Source organism: Siphateles boraxobius, unplaced genomic scaffold (assembly GCF_051911475.1).
Source record: "Siphateles boraxobius isolate OS27281-9 unplaced genomic scaffold, OSU_SipBor_1 1, whole genome shotgun sequence".
In the NCBI taxonomy this organism is placed as follows: Eukaryota; Metazoa; Chordata; class Actinopteri; order Cypriniformes; family Leuciscidae; genus Siphateles; species Siphateles boraxobius.
The window spans coordinates 2,671,697-2,690,183 of NW_027508699.1; the positions used below are offsets into that span (position 1 = coordinate 2,671,697).

The window sequence follows — 18,487 nt, forward strand, 5'->3', positions numbered from 1 at the left end:
ACTTTGATTGACTGCATGTACCTTGTGACGTGAAAACAAGTGTTATTCTTTGACAGAATAATTTCATTCTGAGTCTGAGTCAGATTTTCAGTGTTTTGGTAAAGTTAGTGTATGCAGAGAAAGATGTGTTCTATTTTGAAATGAAGAGTGTGTTTTTCAAAATGTGTTTTTGAGAAGAAAATCGTCCATTTGGCCAATTGTGTTTTGTGGGTGTGAGTCTGTTTTAAGAGTTTAGAAAAATTATCTGAAGTATGGGTAAGCGCTTGTTAGCGATTGAAAAAAAAAAACTAATAAATTGAAAACAGTAAAAAGCAACAGAGAGTAAAAATAAAGCAGTTCATTATGTAAAACTTATAACATAATTAGTTTCTAAAGTTATTAGGCTTTTTATTACGGTTTTATTTGTACACTCTATGGTTAATACAAAACAAGTCACCACTCTGTATTTTAACATTAATCATCATAGGAATTATTATCCTCATTTATAGTCCATATACTGTTATCTTAAACCAGTCCGGCTAAGCTTTTGCAGTATGAAGGCCGCGATTTATATCACTATATCAAAACATGGCCTCCGAACTCTATATAAGTGTTAAAACAACGAATTACAAATAAAGATAGCTGAATTAAACGTGTGCAACCTAAACAGAATAGATAATTTTTCTCTTTCACGTTAAAATGTTAATTAAACTGTACTTGCCTGCATCAAAACACAAAACCGTCTCAGGTAGTGATGGGGTGAATGACGAGTCCTTTTCGCGCCGTCGCTCTTTATGACGGTGGTCACGAGACTATGTTTCGGCCAATGACTGTTTTGGCCCGTCCAGCCAATGGCTGTTTTGCCCCGCTGTTCGGAACTGTTAGGACCCGCTGTTCGGAACTGTTAGGACGTAATTTAGGATTGTTAGGACCTGTGTTAGGAATTGTTAGGACTTATTTAGATTGTGTTAGGAATTGTTAGGACTTATTTAGATTGTGTTAGGACTTGTGTTAGGACTTGTAACAAATGGTTAGGAATAGTTAGGCTGTCCATTCGCCGGAGGGTACGGCCACCTCGTCACTAGGCCTGCACATCTGCCCGAAGCTGGGGTGTTGTGTGTTTCTGCAGCTATTTTAAGGATGATGTCGTTAAAGTCGGCAGCAATGTCATTTGAACGGCTTTTCCATGCGCACTTGGCTCTCTCGAAACACTAGAGACATCAAACGACGAGGATGGGATTCGAACCCACACATAAAGAGCACAATGGATTAGCAGTCCATCGCTTTAACCAGTCGGCCACCTCGTCACTCGCCAGCACGACTGCCCGAAGCTGGGCTGTGGTGTGTTTCTGCAGCTATTTTAATGGTGATGTCGTTAAAGTCGGCAGCAATGTACTTTGAACGGCTTTTCCATGCGACATGGCTCTCTCGAAACACTAAAGACAACAAACGAAGACGATGGGATTCGAACACACGCATAAAGAGTGGATTAGCAGTCCATCGCCTTAACCATTCGGCCACCTTGTCACTCACCTGCACGTCTTTAGGAGGAAGGTTGGGAAACTCACAACTGTGTTGATAGAGGGAGATGTGCTTATGTTTCTTTTGTGTGCTGCTTCTGCTTTGTTGGTAAGAACCTAGAGAGAACGCCTGGGTCAAGAAAATGGCAGCATAGCCTACATTGGACGTCTCTCAGAATATGTTTGCAGTGTCCTTGCAATCTTCATTATCCTACCCAAACTGGTAGGGGGCTCATCGAATCGATCCAAAACTCAAACATGTTCTTGGAGATTGAGGCTTATAACTCTGCCCCTTTGTTACCAGGATACTCATAAGTATATCCCATAAAAAATACCGCACATTTTGTTCTTTGAGCTAAGAGAGAACAATTAATAAACCTCTATGTGCATTTCACTCACCTGTTTCATAGACACACCATGCAGCCGGCCGTTCCAAAAGGCTGATTACATGGCAGTTTAAAACGTGATACCACCCTGTCGTTCCATGTCCAGATAAAAGCACAGGAGACGTCGCTACCTTGTCTGGCTTTCTTTCGTCTGGCGAACGACGAGGATGGGATTCGAACCCACGCGTGCAGAGCTCAATGGCTTGTCCAGAATGAATCTGGCTTTCCTTCCTTTGGCATCTCTATAGGACAAGAGGCAGTCATTAGGCTGTTGTAGGCAACATGTAGGTCTACATGCACAGACAGACAGACAGATAGATAGGAAATTAAGCAACTACAATATAAGGTTGTATGTTTTTTTCCACAGTCTCAACTAATTTGGTCAAGAATATTTCAAGTCTTAAGTTTCTGAGACACTGTTTCATTTATATTGTTATGCTAATGTGAAATAGTTTGTTCAGATCTCATCAGATGGCATGAACTGATGGTTGTCGGTTATTAAAAATGTAATCAAAACAGTTTAGTGATGAAAGAAATGGAAAAAAATGATACTCTCTCTCTCACTCACAATCTCTCTCTCTCTCTCTCTCTCTCTCTCTCACACACACACACACACACACACATTCACATTCACATTCACTCACTCACTCTCTCTTTGAAAAAATGGCTGTTATTTTACAAACTGAATTTGTATGAGAACTGAACTGAAATCACAACACAAGCCAATCCTGTTTCTTCATGTTTGTTAAGAAATGATCATACCCACTCTTTCACTCACTCTTATTCTCTCTCACACACACTTTATAGCACTCTCTTTGAAAACAATTGGTATCATAAATTGTATGATGAATGACATGAATATATATTAAAATATCCAATTCAGTTTACATTGATGCCTATTTTCTGTGTCAATTTCTTATCCTATTGCAATAGACGTTATATGGTCAGATGGTGTAACCAATATTTTGTCTAAAATACTAATATTGTACAAAAAAGTTAATATGAATAATAATTTAATACTCTACTACACTGTAATAATGGGTGTTTAAACCATTTGTACTCAAATGGTCAAAGAATAGACATAAAACAAGATGTTTACAGCATATGGTCTTGCTCAGTACAACGAAAAACCCATATAATTTATAATAAAACATATTCTCATAGGATATTACTAAATAAACTACTAATTTCATGCAATTGCATGAACTCTAGGAGGTGTGAAATATTAGATATTGGTCATTTTTTGTGGTTACACCATTTGACAGTTTAACGGGCTGTCAGTTCTATCTTTTGTTAAAAATAGTATAAATGTCATATTAAATAATAATTAACATAGCGATCAGTTTTCTGACCGTCTTATCAAACTTAGCAGCGACATTTAACACTTGACACAGACACAAAATCGAGCATCTCTGTTCTAGTTTAATTTGATGGACACGAGAAAGACACGCAAAAGACACTTAAAAACGTTCAGTAAAGAAAATAATTAACATTGTGATCAGCGTTATCTCTTAAGGTTTGTGACCGTCTTATCAAACTTCACGAAAAACATCCAACGTTTGTCACAGCAGAAGTATTTACAAACACACCACATACTTTTACGATTTCAATTCAGTGATTTACATAATTTTAGTAAGTTCTACTTACTTTTAGTGTCGAGAGATATTCGCCGCCGGTAAATAAAGTTACCTCAGAATGAACTGTGACATCGTCTTCATCAGTCAGCCAATGAGAACACTGTGTGCACGGGGCCCTGTTTCGACGCATCTGATTGGCTCTTTTGCCCCCCTTGGAGCGGCAACTGTTTCGAAGCATATGATTGGCTCTTTTGCCCCGCTGTTGTTAGGAGTTAGGACACTGATAGGAGTTGTCAGGACTTTGTTAGGAGTTGTCAGGACTTTGTTAGGAGTTGTTAGGACTTTGTTTGGACTTGTTAGGACTTTGTTTGGACTTGTTAGGACTTTGTTTGGACTTGTTAGGACTTTGTTAGGATTGATAGAGCAGTCCATTTAGTGGAGGTTACGGCCACCTCGTCACTCGCCTGCACAACTGCCCGAAGCTGGTGTGTTTCTGCAGCTATTTTAATGATGATGTCGTTAAAGTCGGCAGCAATGTCCTTTGAACGGCTTTTCCATGCGCACTTGGCTCTCTCGAAACACTAAAGACAACAAACGACGAGGATGGGATTCGAACCCACACATAAAGAGCACAATGGATTAGCAGTCCATCGCTTTAACCAGTCGGCCACCTCGTCACTCGCCAGCACGACTGCCCGAAGCTGGGCTGTGGTGTGTTTCTGCAGCTATTTTAATGGTGATGTCGTTAAAGTCGGCAGCAATGTACTTTGAACGGCTTTTCCATGCGACATGGCTCTCTCGAAACACTAAAGACAACAAACGAAGACGATGGGATTCGAACACACGCATAAAGAGTGGATTAGCAGTCCATCGCCTTAACCATTCGGCCACCTTGTCACTCACCTGCACGTCTTTAGGAGGAAGGTTGGGAAACTCACAACTGTGTTGATAGAGGGAGATGTGCTTATGTTTCTTTTGTGTGCTGCTTCTGCTTTGTTGGTAAGAACCTAGAGAGAACGCCTGGGTCAAGAAAATGGCAGCATAGCTTACATTGGACCTCTCTCAGAATATGTTTGCAGTGTCCTTGCAATCTTCATTATCCTACCCAAACTGGTAGGGGGCTCATCGAATCGATCCAAAACTCAAACATGTTCTTGGAGATTGAGGCTTATAACTCTGCCCCTTTGTTACCAGGATACTCATAAGTATATCCCATAAAAAATACCGCACATTTTGTTCTTTGAGCTAAGAGAGAACAATTAATAAACCTCTATGTGCATTTCACTCACCTGTTTCATAGACACACCATGCAGCCGGCCGTTCCAAAAGGCTGATTACATGGCAGTTTAAAACGTGATACCACCCTGTTGTTCCATGTCCAGATAAAAGCACAGGAGACGTCGCTACTTTGTCTGGCATTCTTTCGCAGAGGCAATATCATAGTCTATGAGGCTCACCTGAGACGTGATCTTTGCTGGTTGAAAACTTTACCCAATACCCCGCTGGGATGACTTGAAATACAGTCAGCCTTGGCAATTTTTGACAGTCTCTTGAGAGGCTTCATGACTTGTTGTAAAAGGGAATTTTACTTTTGCTTTTTTTACATTCTGTTTTCGCTGTGGTGTTGAAAGCATAAGCTTGAAGGTGGCTGGTTTAGCCAGGATTTGGACCTCCCTTGAACGTGTTTTTGTATTTAAAATGATTATATCCATTAACCAGGGGGCTATCATAACTGAAATACAGCTATAATTAAAAGATTGCCATGAGTTGCACCCCTGCGGTTGACCTGTCCTCTAGGCTCCCTGTGAAACTAAACACCAAAGATGGGACTCAAACCCATGCGCACAGAGCACAAAGGATTAGCAGTCCATCGCCTTAACCACGCAGCAACTCGCCTGCATGTAGAGTTTTTCTGCATCTATCTTTAGTATGATGACGTTATAGTTGGAAGCAAAAAGCTTTGCCAGGCACACTTGGCTTTCTTGAACACTAAAGACAACAAACGACGAGGATGGGATTCGAAGTGCAGAACACAATGGATTAGCAGTCCATCGCCTTAACCACGCAGCAACTCGCCTCCACGTAGAGTTTTTCTGCATCTATCTTTAGTATGATGACGTTATAGTTGGAAGCAAAAAGCAAAAAGCTTTGCCAGGCACACTTGGCTTTCTTGAACACTAAAGACAACAAACGACGAGGATGGGATTCGAACCCACGAGTGCAGAACACAATGGATTAGCAGTGCATCACCTTAACGACTCGGCCACCTCGTCACTCACCTGCTCATCTGCCCGAAGCTGGGCTGTGGTGTGTTTCTGCAGCTATTTTAAGGATGATGTCGTTAAAGTCGGCAGCAATGTCATTTGAACAGCTTTTCCATGCGAACTTGGCTCTCTCGAAACACTAAAGACATCAAATGTCGTGGATGGGATTCGAACCCACGTGTGCAGAGCACAATGGATTAGCAGTCCATTGCCTTAACCACTCGGCCACCTCGTCACTCGCCTGCACAACTTCCCGAAGCTGGTGTGTTTCTGCAGCTATTTTAATGATGATGTCGTTAAAGTCGGCAGCAATGTCCTTTGAACGGCTTTTCCATGCGCACTTGGCTCTCTCGAAACACTAAAGACAACAAACGACGAGGATGGGATTCGAACCCACGCGTGCAGAGCACAATGGATTAGCAGTCCATCGCCTTAACCACTCGGCCACCTCGTCACTCACCTGCTCATCTGCCCGAAGCTGGGCTGTGGTGTGTTTCTGCAGCTATTTTAAGGATGATGTCGTTAAAGTCGGCAGCAATGTCATTTGAACGGCTTTTCCATGCGCACTTGGCTCTCTCGAAACACTAGAGACATCAAACGACGAGGATGGGATTCGAACCCACACATAAAGAGCACAATGGATTAGCAGTCCATCGCTTTAACCAGTCGGCCACCTCGTCACTCGCCAGCACGACTGCCCGAAGCTGGGCTGTGGTGTGTTTCTGCAGCTATTTTAATGGTGACGTCGTTAAAGTCGGCAGCAATGTACTTTGAACGGCTTTTCCATGCGACATGGCTCTCTCGAAACACTAAAGACAACAAACGAAGACGATGGGATTCGAACACACGCATAAAGAGTGGATTAGCAGTCCATCGCCTTAACCATTCGGCCACCTTGTCACTCACCTGCACGTCTTTAGGAGGAAGGTTGGGAAACTCACAACTGTGTTGATAGAGGGAGATGTGCTTATGTTTCTTTTGTGTGCTGCTTCTGCTTTGTTGGTAAGAACCTAGAGAGAACGCCTGGGTCAAGAAAATGTCAGCATAGCTTACATTGGACCTCTCTCAGAATATGTTTGCAGTGTCCTTGCAATCTTCATTATCCTACCCAAACTGGTAGGGGGCTCATCGAATCGATCCAAAACTCAAACATGTTCTTGGAGATTGAGGCTTATAACTCTGCCCCTTTGTTACCAGGATACTCATAAGTATATCCCATAAAAAATACCGCACATTTTGTTCTTTGAGCCAAGAGAGAACAATTAATAAACCTCTATGTGCATTTCACTCACCTGTTTCATAGACACACCATGCAGCCGGCCGTTCCAAAAGGCTGATTACATGGCAGTTTAAAACGTGATACCACCCTGTCGTTCCATGTCCAGATAAAAGCAGAGGAGACGTCGCTACCTTGTCTGGCATTCTTTCGCAGAGGCAATATCATAGTCTATGAGGCTCATCCGAGACGTGATCTTTGCTGGTTGAAAACTTTACCCAATACCCCGCTGGGATGACTTGAAATACAGTCAGCCTTGGCAATTTTTGACAGTCTCTTGAGAGGCTTCATGACTTGTTGTAAAAGGGAATTTTGCTTTTTCTTTTTTTACATTCTGTTTTCGCTGTGGTGTTGAAAGCATAAGCTTGAAGGTGGCTGGTTTAGCCAGGATTTGGACCTCCCTTGAACGTGTTTTTGTATTTAAAATGATTATATCCATTAACCAGGGGGCTATCATAACTGAAATACAGCTATAATTAAAAGATTGCCATGAGCTGCACCCCTGCGGTTGACCTGTCCTCTAGGCTCCATGTGAAACTAAACACCAAAGATGGGACTCAAACCCATGCGCACAGAGCACAAAGGATTAGCAGTCCATCGCCTTAACCACGCAGCAACTCGCCTGCACGTAGAGTTTTTCTGCATCTATCTTTAGTATGATGACGTTATATTTGGAAGCAAAAAGCTTTGCCAGGCACACTTGGCTTTCTTGAACACTAAAGACAACAAACGACGAGGATGGGATTCGAAGTGCAGAACACAATGGATTAGCAGCCCATCGCCTTAACCACGCAGCAACTCGCCTGCACGTAGAGTTTTTCTTCATCTATCTTTAGTATGATGACGTTATAGTTGGAAGCAAAAAGCAAAAAGCTTTGCCAGGCACACTTGGCTTTCTTGAACACTAAAGACAACAAACGACGAGGATGGGATTCGAACCCACGAGTGCAGAACACAATGGATTAGCAGTGCATCGCCTTAACGACTCGGCCACCTCGTCACTCACCTGCTCATCTGCCCGGAGCTGGGCTGTGGTGTGTTTCTGCAGCTATTTTAAGGATGATGTCGTTAAAGTCGGCAGCAATGTCATTTGAACAGCTTTTCCATGCGAACTTGGCTCTCTCGAAACACTAAAGACATCAAACGTCGTGGATGGGATTCGAACCCACGCGTGCAGAGCACAATGGATTAGCAGTCCATCGCCTTAACGACTCGGCCACCTCGTCACTCACCTGCTCATCTGCCCGGAGCTGGGCTGTGGTGTGTTTCTGCAGCTATTTTAAGGATGATGTCGTTAAAGTCGGCAGCAATGTCATTTGAACAGCTTTTCCATGCGAACTTGGCTCTCTCGAAACACTAAAGACATCAAACGTCGTGGATGGGATTCGAACCCACGCGTGCAGAGCACAATGGATTAGCAGTCCATCGCCTTAACGACTCGGCCACCTCGTCACTCACCTGCTCATCTGCCCGGAGCTGGGCTGTGGTGTGTTTCTGCAGCTATTTTAAGGATGATGTCGTTAAAGTCGGCAGCAATGTCATTTGAACAGCTTTTCCATGCGAACTTGGCTCTCTCGAAACACTAAAGACATCAAACGTCGTGGATGGGATTCGAACCCACGCGTGCAGAGCACAATGGATTAGCAGTCCATCGCCTTAACCACTCGGCCACCTCGTCACTCGCCTGCACAACTGCCCGAAGCTGGTGTGTTTCTGCAGCTATTTTAATGATGATGTCGTTAAAGTCGGCAGCAACGTACTTTGAACGGCTTTTCCATGCGCACTTGGCTCTCTCGAAACACTAAAGACAACAAACGCCTATGATGGGATTCGAACAAACGCATGAAGAGCACAATGAATCAGCAGTCCATCACCTTAACCATTCGGCCACCTCGTCACTCACCTACACGTCTTTAGGAGGAAGGTTGGGAAACTCACAACTGTGTTGATAGAGGGAGATGTGCATATGTTTCTTTTGTGTGCTGCTTCTGCTTTATTGGTAAGAACCTAGAGAGAACGCCTGGGTCAAGAAAATGGCAGCATAGCTTACATTGGACCTCTCTCAGAATATGTTTGCAGTGTCCTTGCACTCTTCATTATCCTACCCAAACTGGTAGGGGGCTCATCGAATCGATCCCAAACTCAAACATGTTCTTGGAGATTAAGGGTTATAACTCTGGCCCTTTGTAACCAGGATAGCCATAAGTATCTCCCATCAAAAGTACCGCACATTTTGTTCTTTGAGCTAAGAGAGAACAATTAATAAACCTCTATGTGCATTTCACTCACCTGTTTCATAGACACACCATGCAGCCGGCCGTTCCAGAAGGCTGATTACATGGCAGTTTAAAACGTGATACCACCCTGTCGTTCCATGTCCAGATAAAAGCACAGGAGACGTCGCTACCTTGTCTGGCATTCTTTCGCAGAGGCAATATCATAGTCTATGAGGCTCATCCGAGACGTGATCTTTGCTGGTTGAAAACTTTACCCAATACCCCGCTGGGATGACTTGAAATACAGTCAACCTTGGCAATTTTTGACAGTCTCTTGAGAGGCTTCATGACTTGTTGTAAAAGGGAATTTTACTTTTGCTTTTTTTACATTCTGTCTTCGCTGTGGTGTTAAAGCATAAGCTTGAAGGTGGCTGGTTTAGCCAGGATTTGGACCTCCCTTGAACGTGTGTTTGTATTTTAAATGATTATATCCATTAACCAGGGGGCTATTATAACTGAAATACAGCTATAATTAAAAGATTACCATGAGCTGCACCCCTGCGGTTGACCTGTCCTCTAGGCTCCCTGTGAAACTAAACACCAAAGATGGGACTCAAACCCATGCGCACAGAGCACAAAGGATTAGCAGTCCATCGCCTTAACCACGCAGCAACTCGCCTGCACGTAGAGTTTTTCTGCATCTATCTTTAGTATGATGACGTTGTAGTTGGAAGCAAAAAGCTTTGCCAGGCACACTTGGCTTTCTTGAACACTAAAGACATCAAACGACGAGGATGGGATTAGAACCCACGCGTGCAGAGCACAATGGATTAGCAGTCCATCGCCTTAACCACTCGGCCACCTCGTCACTCGCCTGCACAACTTCCCGAAGCTGGTGTGTTTCTGCAGCTATTTTAATGATGATGTCGTTAAAGTCGGCAGCAATGTCCTTTGAACGGCTTTTCCATGCGCACTTGGCTCTCTCGAAACACTAAAGACAACAAACGACGAGGATGGGATTCGAACCCACGCGTGCAGAGCACAATGGATTAGCAGTCCATCGCCTTAACCACTCGGCCACCTCGTCACTCACCTGCTCATCTGCCCGAAGCTGGGCTGTGGTGTGTTTCTGCAGCTATTTTAAGGATGATGTCGTTAAAGTCGGCAGCAATGTCATTTGAACGGCTTTTCCATGCGCACTTGGCTCTCTCGAAACACTAGAGACATCAAACGACGAGGATGGGATTCGAACCCACACATAAAGAGCACAATGGATTAGCAGTCCATCGCTTTAACCAGTCGGCCACCTCGTCACTCGCCAGCACGACTGCCCGAAGCTGGGCTGTGGTGTGTTTCTGCAGCTATTTTAATGGTGACGTCGTTAAAGTAGGCAGCAATGTACTTTGAACGGCTTTTCCATGCGCACTTGGCTCTCTCGAAAAACTAGAGACATCAAACGACGAGGATGGGATTCGAACCCACACATAAAGAGCACAATGGATTAGTAGTCCATCGCTTTAACCAGTCGGCCACCTCGTCACTCGCCAGCACGACTGCCCGAAGCTGGGCTGTGGTGTGTTTCTGCAGCTATTTTAATGGTGATGTCGTTAAAGTCGGCAGCAATGTACTTTGAACGGCTTTTCCATGCGACATGGCTCTCTCGAAACACTAAAGACAACAAACGAAGACGATGGGATTCGAACACACGCATAAAGAGTGGATTAGCAGTCCATCGCCTTAACCATTCGGCCACCTTGTCACTCACCTGCACGTCTTTAGGAGGAAGGTTGGGAAACTCACAACTGTGTTGATAGAGGGAGATGTGCTTATGTTTCTTTTGTGTGCTGCTTCTGCTTTGTTGGTAAGAACCTAGAGAGAACGCCTGGGTCAAGAAAATGGCAGCATAGCTTACATTGGACCTCTCTCAGAATATGTTTGCAGTGTCCTTGCAATCTTCATTATCCTACCCAAACTGGTAGGGGGCTCATCGAATCGATCCAAAACTCAAACATGTTCTTGGAGATTGAGGCTTATAACTCTGCCCCTTTGTTACCAGGATACTCATAAGTATATCCCATAAAAAATACCAGACATTTTGTTCTTTGAGCTAAGAGAGAACAATTAATAAACCTCTATGTGCATTTCACTCACCTGTTTCATAGACACACCATGCAGCCGGCCGTTCCAAAAGGCTGATTACATGGCAGTTTAAAACGTGATACCACCCTGTCGTTCCATGTCCAGATAAAAGCACAGGAGACGTCGCTACCTTGTCTGGCTTTCTTTCGTCTGGCGAACGACGAGGATGGGATTCGAACCCACGCGTGCAGAGCTCAATGGCCGGTCCAGAATGAATCTGGCTTTCCTTCCTTTGGCATCTCTATAGGACAAGAGGCAGTCATTAGGCTGTTGTAGGCAACATGTAGGTCTACATGCACAGACAGACAGACAGATAGATAGGAAATTAAGCAACTGCAATATAAGGTTGTATGTGTTTCTCCACAGTCTCAACTAATTTGGTCAAGAATATTTCAAGTCTTAAGTTTCTGAGACACTGTTTCATTTATATTGTTATGCTAATGTGAAATAGTTTGTTCAGATCTCATCAGATGGCATGAACTGATGGTTGTCGGTTATTAAAAATGTAATCAAAACAGTTTAGTGATGAAAGAAATGGAAAAAAATGATACTCTCACACTCACAATCTCTCTCTCTCTCTCTCTCTCTCTCTCTCTCTCTCTCTCACACACACACACACACACATTCACATTCACATTCACATTCACTCACTCACTCTCTCTTTGAAAAAATGGCTGTTATTTTACAAACTGAAATTGTATGAGAACTGAACTGAAATCACAACACAAGCCAATCCTGTTTCTTCATGTTTGTTAAGAAATGATCATACCCACTCTTTCACTCACTCTTATTCTCTCTCACACACACTTTATAGCACTCTCTTTGAAAACAATTGGTATCATAAATTGTATGATGAATGACATGAATATATATTAAAATATCCAATTCAGTTTACATTGATGCCTATTTTCTGTGTCAATTTCTTATCCTATTGCAATAGACGTTATATGGTCAGATGGTGTAACCAATATTTTGTCTAAAATACTAATATTGTACAAAAAAGTTAATATGAATAATAATTTAATACTCTACTACACTGTAATAATGGGTGTTTAAACCATTTGTACTCAAATGGTCAAAGAATAGACATAAAACAAGATGTTTACAGCATATGGTCTTGCTCAGTACAACGAAAAACCCATATAATTTAAAATAAAACATATTCTCATAGGATATTACTAAATAAACTACTAATTTCATGCAATTGCATGAACTCTAGGAGGTGTGAAATATTAGATATTGGTCATTTTTTGTGGTTACACCATTTGACAGTTTAACGGGCTGTCAGTTCTATCTTTTGTTAAAAATAGTATAAATGTCATATTAAATAATAATTAACATAGCGATCAGTTTTCTGACCGTCTTATCAAACGTAGCAGCGACATTTAACACTTGACACAGACACAAAATCGAGCATCTCTGTTCTAGTTTAATTTGATGGACACAAGAAAGACACGCAAAAGACACTTAAAAACGTTCAGTAAAGAAAATAATTAACATTGCGATCAGCGTTATCTCTTAAGGTTTGTGACCGTCTTATCAAACTTCACGAAAAACATCCAACGTTTGTCACAGCAGAAGTATTTACAAACACACCACATACTTTTACGATTTCAATTCAGTGATTTACATAATTTTAGTAAGTTCTACTTACTTTTAGTGTCGAGAGATATTCGCCGCCGGTAAATAAAGTTACCTCAGAATGAACTGTGACATCGTCTTCATCAGTCAACCAATGAGAACACTGTGCGCACGGGGCCCTGTTTCGACGCATCTGATTGGCTATTTTGCCCCCCTTGGAGCGGCAACTGTTTCGAAGCATATGATTGGCTCTTTTGCCCCGCTGTTGTTAGGAGTTAGGACACTGATAGGAGTTGTCAGGACTTTGTTAGGAGTTGTCAGGACTTTGTTAGGAGTTGTTAGGACTTTGTTTGGACTTGTTAGGACTTTGTTAGGATTGATAGAGCAGTCCATTTAGTGGAGGTTACGGCCACCTCGTCACTCGCCTGCACAACTGCCCGAAGCTGGTGTGTTTCTGCAGCTATTTTAATGATGATGTCGTTAAAGCCGGCAGCAATGTCCTTTGAACGGCTTTTCCATGCGCACTTGGCTCTCTCGAAACACTAAAGACAACAAACGACGAGGATGGGATTCGAACCCACGCGTGCATAGCACAATGGATTAGCAGTCCATCGCCTTAACCACTCGGCCACCTCGTCACTCACCTGCTCATCTGCCCGAAGCTGGGCTGTGGTGTGTTTCTGCAGCTATTTTAAGGATGAAGTCGTTAAAGTCGGCAGCAATGTCATTTGAACGGCGTTTGTAACCAGGATAGCCATAAGTATCTCCCATCAAAAGTACCGCACATTTTGTTCTTTGAGCTAAGAGAGAACAATTAATAAACCTCTATGTGCATTTCACTCACCTGTTTCATAGACACACCATGCAGCCGGCCGTTCCAGAAGGCTGATTACATGGCAGTTTAAAACGTGATACCACCCTGTCGTTCCATGTCCAGATAAAAGCACAGGAGACGTCGCTACCTTGTCTGGCATTCTATCGCAGAGGCAATATCATAGTCTATGAGGCTCATCCGAGACGTGATCTTTGCTGGTTGAAAACTTTACCCAATACCCCGCTGGGATGACTTGAAATACAGTCAGCCTTGGCAATTTTTGACAGTCTCTTGAGAGGCTTCATGACTTGTTGTAAAAGGGAATTTTACTTTTGCTTTTTTTACATTCTGTCTTCGCTGTGGTGTTAAAGCATAAGCTTGAAGGTGGCTGGTTTAGCCAGGATTTGGACCTCCCTTGAACGTGTGTTTGTATTTTAAATGATTATATCCATTAACCAGGGGGCTATTATAACTGAAATACAGCTATAATTAAAAGATTGCCATGAGCTGCACCCCTGCGGTTGACCTGTCCTCTAGGCTCCCTGTGAAACTAAACACCAAAGATGGGACTCAAACCCATGCGCACAGAGCACAAAGGATTAGCAGTCCATCGCCTTAACCACGCAGCAACTCGCCTGCACGTAGAGTTTTTCTGCATCTATCTTTAGTATGATGACGTTGTAGTTGGAAGCAAAAAGCTTTGCCAGGCACACTTGGCTTTCTTGAACACTAAAGACATCAAACGACGAGGATGGGATTCGAACCCACGCGTGCAGAGCACAATGGATTAGCAGTCCATCGCCTTAACCACTCGGCCACCTCGTGACTCGCCTGCACAACTTCCCGAAGCTGGTGTGTTTCTGCAGCTATTTTAATGATGATGTCGTTAAAGTCGGCAGCAATGTCCTTTGATCGGCTTTTCCATGCGCACTTGGCTCTCTCGAAACACTAAAGACAACAAACGACGAGGATGGGATTCGAACCCACGCGTGCAGAGCACAATGGATTAGCAGTCCATCGCCTTAACCACTCGGCCACCTCGTCACTCACCTGCTCATCTGCCCGAAGCTGGGCTGTGGTGTGTTTCTGCAGCTATTTTAAGGATGATGTCGTTAAAGTCGGCAGCAATGTCATTTGAACGGCTTTTCGATGCGCACTTGGCTCTCTCGAAACACTAGAGACATCAAACGACATGGATGGGATTCGAACAAACACGTGCAGAGCTGAATGGATTAGCAGTCCATCGCGTTAACCACTCGGCCACCTCGTCACTCACCTGCTCATCTGGCCGAAGCTGGGCTGTGGTGTGTTTCTGCAGCTATTTTAAGGATGAAGTCGTTAAAGTCGGCAGCAATGTCATTTGAACGGCTTTTGTAACCAGGATAGCCATAAGTATCTCCCATCAAAAGTACCGCACATTTTGTTCTTTGAGCTAAGAGAGAACAATTAATAAACCTCTATGTGCATTTCACTCACCTGTTTCATAGACACACCATGCAGCCGGCCGTTCCAGAAGGCTGATTACATGGCAGTTTAAAACGTGATACCACCCTGTCGTTCCATGTCCAGATAAAAGCACAGGAGACGTCGCTACCTTGTCTGGCATTCTATCGCAGAGGCAATATCATAGTCTATGAGGCTCATCCGAGACGTGATCTTTGCTGGTTGAAAACTTTACCCAATACCCCGCTGGGATGACTTGAAATACAGTCAGCCTTGGCAATTTTTGACAGTCTCTTGAGAGGCTTCATGACTTGTTGTAAAAGGGAATTTTACTTTTGCTTTTTTTACATTCTGTCTTCGCTGTGGTGTTAAAGCATAAGCTTGAAGGTGGCTGGTTTAGCCAGGATTTGGACCTCCCTTGAACGTGTGTTTGTATTTTAAATGATTATATCCATTAACCAGGGGGCTATTATAACTGAAATACAGCTATAATTAAAAGATTGCCATGAGCTGCACCCCTGCGGTTGACCTGTCCTCTAGGCTCCCTGTGAAACTAAACACCAAAGATGGGACTCAAACCCATGCGCACAGAGCACAAAGGATTAGCAGTCCATCGCCTTAACCACGCAGCAACTCGCCTGCACGTAGAGTTTTTCTGCATCTATCTTTAGTATGATGACGTTGTAGTTGGAAGCAAAAAGCTTTGCCAGGCACACTTGGCTTTCTTGAACACTAAAGACATCAAACGACGAGGATGGGATTCGAACCCACGCGTGCAGAGCACAATAGATTAGCAGTCCATCGCCTTAACCACTCGGCCACCTCGTGACTCGCCTGCTCTTCTGCCCGAAGCTGGGCTGTGGTGTGTTTCTGCAGCTATTTTAATGATGATGTCGTTAAAGCCGGCAGCAATGTCCTTTGAACGGCTTTTCCATGCGCACTTGGCTCTCTCGAAACACTAAAGACAACAAACGACGAGGATGGGATTCGAACCCACGCGTGCATAGCACAATGGATTAGCAGTCCATCGCCTTAACCACTCGGCCACCTCGTCACTCACCTGCTCATCTGCCCGAAGCTGGGCTGTGGTGTGTTTCTGCAGCTATTTTAAGGATGAAGTCGTTAAAGTCGGCAGCAATGTCATTTGAACGGCGTTTGTAACCAGGATAGCCATAAGTATCTCCCATCAAAAGTACCGCACATTTTGTTCTTTGAGCTAAGAGAGAACAATTAATAAACCTCTATGTGCATTTCACTCACCTGTTTCATAGACACACCATGCAGCCGGCCGTTCCAGAAGGCTGATTACATGGCAGTTTAAAACGTGATACCACCCTGTCGTTCCATGTCCAGATAAAAGCACAGGAGACGTCGCTACCTTGTCTGGCATTCTATCGCAGAGGCAATATCATAGTCTATGAGGCTCATCCGAGACGTGATCTTTGCTGGTTGAAAACTTTACCCAATACCCCGCTGGGATGACTTGAAATACAGTCAGCCTTGGCAATTTTTGACAGTCTCTTGAGAGGCTTCATGACTTGTTGTAAAAGGGAATTTTACTTTTGCTTTTTTTACATTCTGTCTTCGCTGTGGTGTTAAAGCATAAGCTTGAAGGTGGCTGGTTTAGCCAGGATTTGGACCTCCCTTGAACGTGTGTTTGTATTTTAAATGATTATATCCATTAACCAGGGGGCTATTATAACTGAAATACAGCTATAATTAAAAGATTGCCATGAGCTGCACCCCTGCGGTTGACCTGTCCTCTAGGCTCCCTGTGAAACTAAACACCAAAGATGGGACTCAAACCCATGCGCACAGAGCACAAAGGATTAGCAGTCCATCGCCTTAACCACGCAGCAACTCGCCTGCACGTAGAGTTTTTCTGCATCTATCTTTAGTATGATGACGTTGTAGTTGGAAGCAAAAAGCTTTGCCAGGCACACTTGGCTTTCTTGAACACTAAAGACATCAAACGACGAGGATGGGATTCGAACCCACGCGTGCAGAGCACAATGGATTAGCAGTCCATCGCCTTAACCACTCGGCCACCTCGTGACTCGCCTGCACAACTTCCCGAAGCTGGTGTGTTTCTGCAGCTATTTTAATGATGATGTCGTTAAAGTCGGCAGCAATGTCCTTTGATCGGCTTTTCCATGCGCACTTGGCTCTCTCGAAACACTAAAGACAACAAACGACGAGGATGGGATTCGAACCCACGCGTGCAGAGCACAATGGATTAGCAGTCCATCGCCTTAACCACTCGGCCACCTCGTCACTCACCTGCTCATCTGCCCGAAGCTGGGCTGTGGTGTGTTTCTGCAGCTATTTTAAGGATGATGTCGTTAAAGTCGGCAGCAATGTCATTTGAACGGCTTTTCGATGCGCACTTGGCTCTCTCGAAACACTAGAGACATCAAACGACATGGATGGGATTCGAACAAACACGTGCAGAGCTGAATGGATTAGCAGTCCATCGCGTTAACCACTCGGCCACCTCGTCACTCACCTGCTCATCTGGCCGAAGCTGGGCTGTGGTGTGTTTCTGCAGCTATTTTAAGGATGAAGTCGTTAAAGTCGGCAGCAATGTCATTTGAACGGCTTTTGTAACCAGGATAGCCATAAGTATCTCCCATCAAAAGTACCGCACATTTTGTTCTTTGAGCTAAGAGAGAACAATTAATAAACCTCTATGTGCATTTCACTCACCTGTTTCATAGACAAACCATGCAGCCGGCCGTTCCAGAAGGCTGATTACATGGCAGTTTAAAACGTGATACCACCCTGTCGTTCCATGTCCAGATAAAAGCACAGGAGACGTCGCTACCTTGTCTGGCATTCTATCGCAGAGGCAATATCATAGTCTATGAGGCTCATCCGAGACGTGATCTTTGCTGGTTGAAAACTTTACCCAATACCCCGCTGGGATGACTTGAAATACAGTCAGCCTTGGCAATTTTTGACAGTCTCTTGAGAGGCTTCATGACTTGTTGTAAAAGGGAATTTTACTTTTGCTTTTTTTACATTCTGTCTTCGCTGTGGTGTTAAAGCATAAGCTTGAAGGTGGCTGGTTTAGCCAGGATTTGGACCTCCCTTGAACGTGTGTTTGTATTTTAAATGATTATATCCATTAACCAGGGGGCTATTATAACTGAAATACAGCTATAATTAAAAGATTGCCATGAGCTGCACCCCTGCGGTTGACCTGTCCTCTAGGCTCCCTGTGAAACTAAACACCAAAGATGGGACTCAAACCCATGCGCACAGAGCACAAAGGATTAGCAGTCCATCGCCT

At 43.8% G+C, this 18,487-nt stretch overlaps 17 non-coding genes across 17 annotated transcripts; 7 read left to right on the forward strand and 10 right to left on the reverse strand.

The window, feature by feature from the left end:
- The first annotated feature begins 4,879 nt into the window (after positions 1 to 4,879).
- Positions 4,880 to 5,020, forward strand: LOC143741867 (U4 spliceosomal RNA). Its single transcript, XR_013205257.1, has one exon. It is a non-coding gene; the product is annotated as a U4 spliceosomal RNA (small nuclear RNA).
- Positions 5,021 to 6,098: 1,078 nt separating this feature from the next.
- trnas-gcu (transfer RNA serine (anticodon GCU)) lies at positions 6,099 to 6,180 on the reverse strand. The gene has a single exon. It is a non-coding gene; the product is annotated as a tRNA-Ser (tRNA).
- A 966-nt stretch (positions 6,181 to 7,146) lies between these two features.
- Positions 7,147 to 7,287, forward strand: LOC143741667 (U4 spliceosomal RNA). Its single transcript, XR_013205188.1, has one exon. It is a non-coding gene; the product is annotated as a U4 spliceosomal RNA (small nuclear RNA).
- A 2,132-nt stretch (positions 7,288 to 9,419) lies between these two features.
- Positions 9,420 to 9,560, forward strand: LOC143741719 (U4 spliceosomal RNA). The gene has a single exon (XR_013205205.1). It is a non-coding gene; the product is annotated as a U4 spliceosomal RNA (small nuclear RNA).
- Positions 9,561 to 10,004: 444 nt separating this feature from the next.
- On the reverse strand, positions 10,005 to 10,086 carry trnas-gcu (transfer RNA serine (anticodon GCU)). Its single transcript has one exon. It is a non-coding gene; the product is annotated as a tRNA-Ser (tRNA).
- Positions 10,087 to 10,223: 137 nt separating this feature from the next.
- Positions 10,224 to 10,305, reverse strand: trnas-gcu (transfer RNA serine (anticodon GCU)). Its single transcript has one exon. It is a non-coding gene; the product is annotated as a tRNA-Ser (tRNA).
- Positions 10,306 to 10,675: 370 nt separating this feature from the next.
- Positions 10,676 to 10,757, reverse strand: trnas-acu (transfer RNA serine (anticodon ACU)). The gene has a single exon. It is a non-coding gene; the product is annotated as a tRNA-Ser (tRNA).
- A 2,737-nt stretch (positions 10,758 to 13,494) lies between these two features.
- trnas-gcu (transfer RNA serine (anticodon GCU)) lies at positions 13,495 to 13,576 on the reverse strand. Its single transcript has one exon. It is a non-coding gene; the product is annotated as a tRNA-Ser (tRNA).
- Positions 13,577 to 13,910: 334 nt separating this feature from the next.
- Positions 13,911 to 14,051, forward strand: LOC143741779 (U4 spliceosomal RNA). Its single transcript, XR_013205231.1, has one exon. It is a non-coding gene; the product is annotated as a U4 spliceosomal RNA (small nuclear RNA).
- Positions 14,052 to 14,495: 444 nt separating this feature from the next.
- Positions 14,496 to 14,577, reverse strand: trnas-gcu (transfer RNA serine (anticodon GCU)). The gene has a single exon. It is a non-coding gene; the product is annotated as a tRNA-Ser (tRNA).
- Positions 14,578 to 14,714: 137 nt separating this feature from the next.
- Positions 14,715 to 14,796, reverse strand: trnas-gcu (transfer RNA serine (anticodon GCU)). Its single transcript has one exon. It is a non-coding gene; the product is annotated as a tRNA-Ser (tRNA).
- Positions 14,797 to 15,356: 560 nt separating this feature from the next.
- LOC143741789 (U4 spliceosomal RNA) lies at positions 15,357 to 15,497 on the forward strand. The gene has a single exon (XR_013205233.1). It is a non-coding gene; the product is annotated as a U4 spliceosomal RNA (small nuclear RNA).
- Positions 15,498 to 16,167: 670 nt separating this feature from the next.
- On the reverse strand, positions 16,168 to 16,249 carry trnas-gcu (transfer RNA serine (anticodon GCU)). Its single transcript has one exon. It is a non-coding gene; the product is annotated as a tRNA-Ser (tRNA).
- Positions 16,250 to 16,583: 334 nt separating this feature from the next.
- On the forward strand, positions 16,584 to 16,724 carry LOC143741795 (U4 spliceosomal RNA). Its single transcript, XR_013205234.1, has one exon. It is a non-coding gene; the product is annotated as a U4 spliceosomal RNA (small nuclear RNA).
- A 444-nt stretch (positions 16,725 to 17,168) lies between these two features.
- trnas-gcu (transfer RNA serine (anticodon GCU)) lies at positions 17,169 to 17,250 on the reverse strand. Its single transcript has one exon. It is a non-coding gene; the product is annotated as a tRNA-Ser (tRNA).
- A 137-nt stretch (positions 17,251 to 17,387) lies between these two features.
- trnas-gcu (transfer RNA serine (anticodon GCU)) lies at positions 17,388 to 17,469 on the reverse strand. Its single transcript has one exon. It is a non-coding gene; the product is annotated as a tRNA-Ser (tRNA).
- A 560-nt stretch (positions 17,470 to 18,029) lies between these two features.
- On the forward strand, positions 18,030 to 18,170 carry LOC143741798 (U4 spliceosomal RNA). Its single transcript, XR_013205236.1, has one exon. It is a non-coding gene; the product is annotated as a U4 spliceosomal RNA (small nuclear RNA).
- The last annotated feature ends 317 nt before the right edge of the window (positions 18,171 to 18,487 follow it).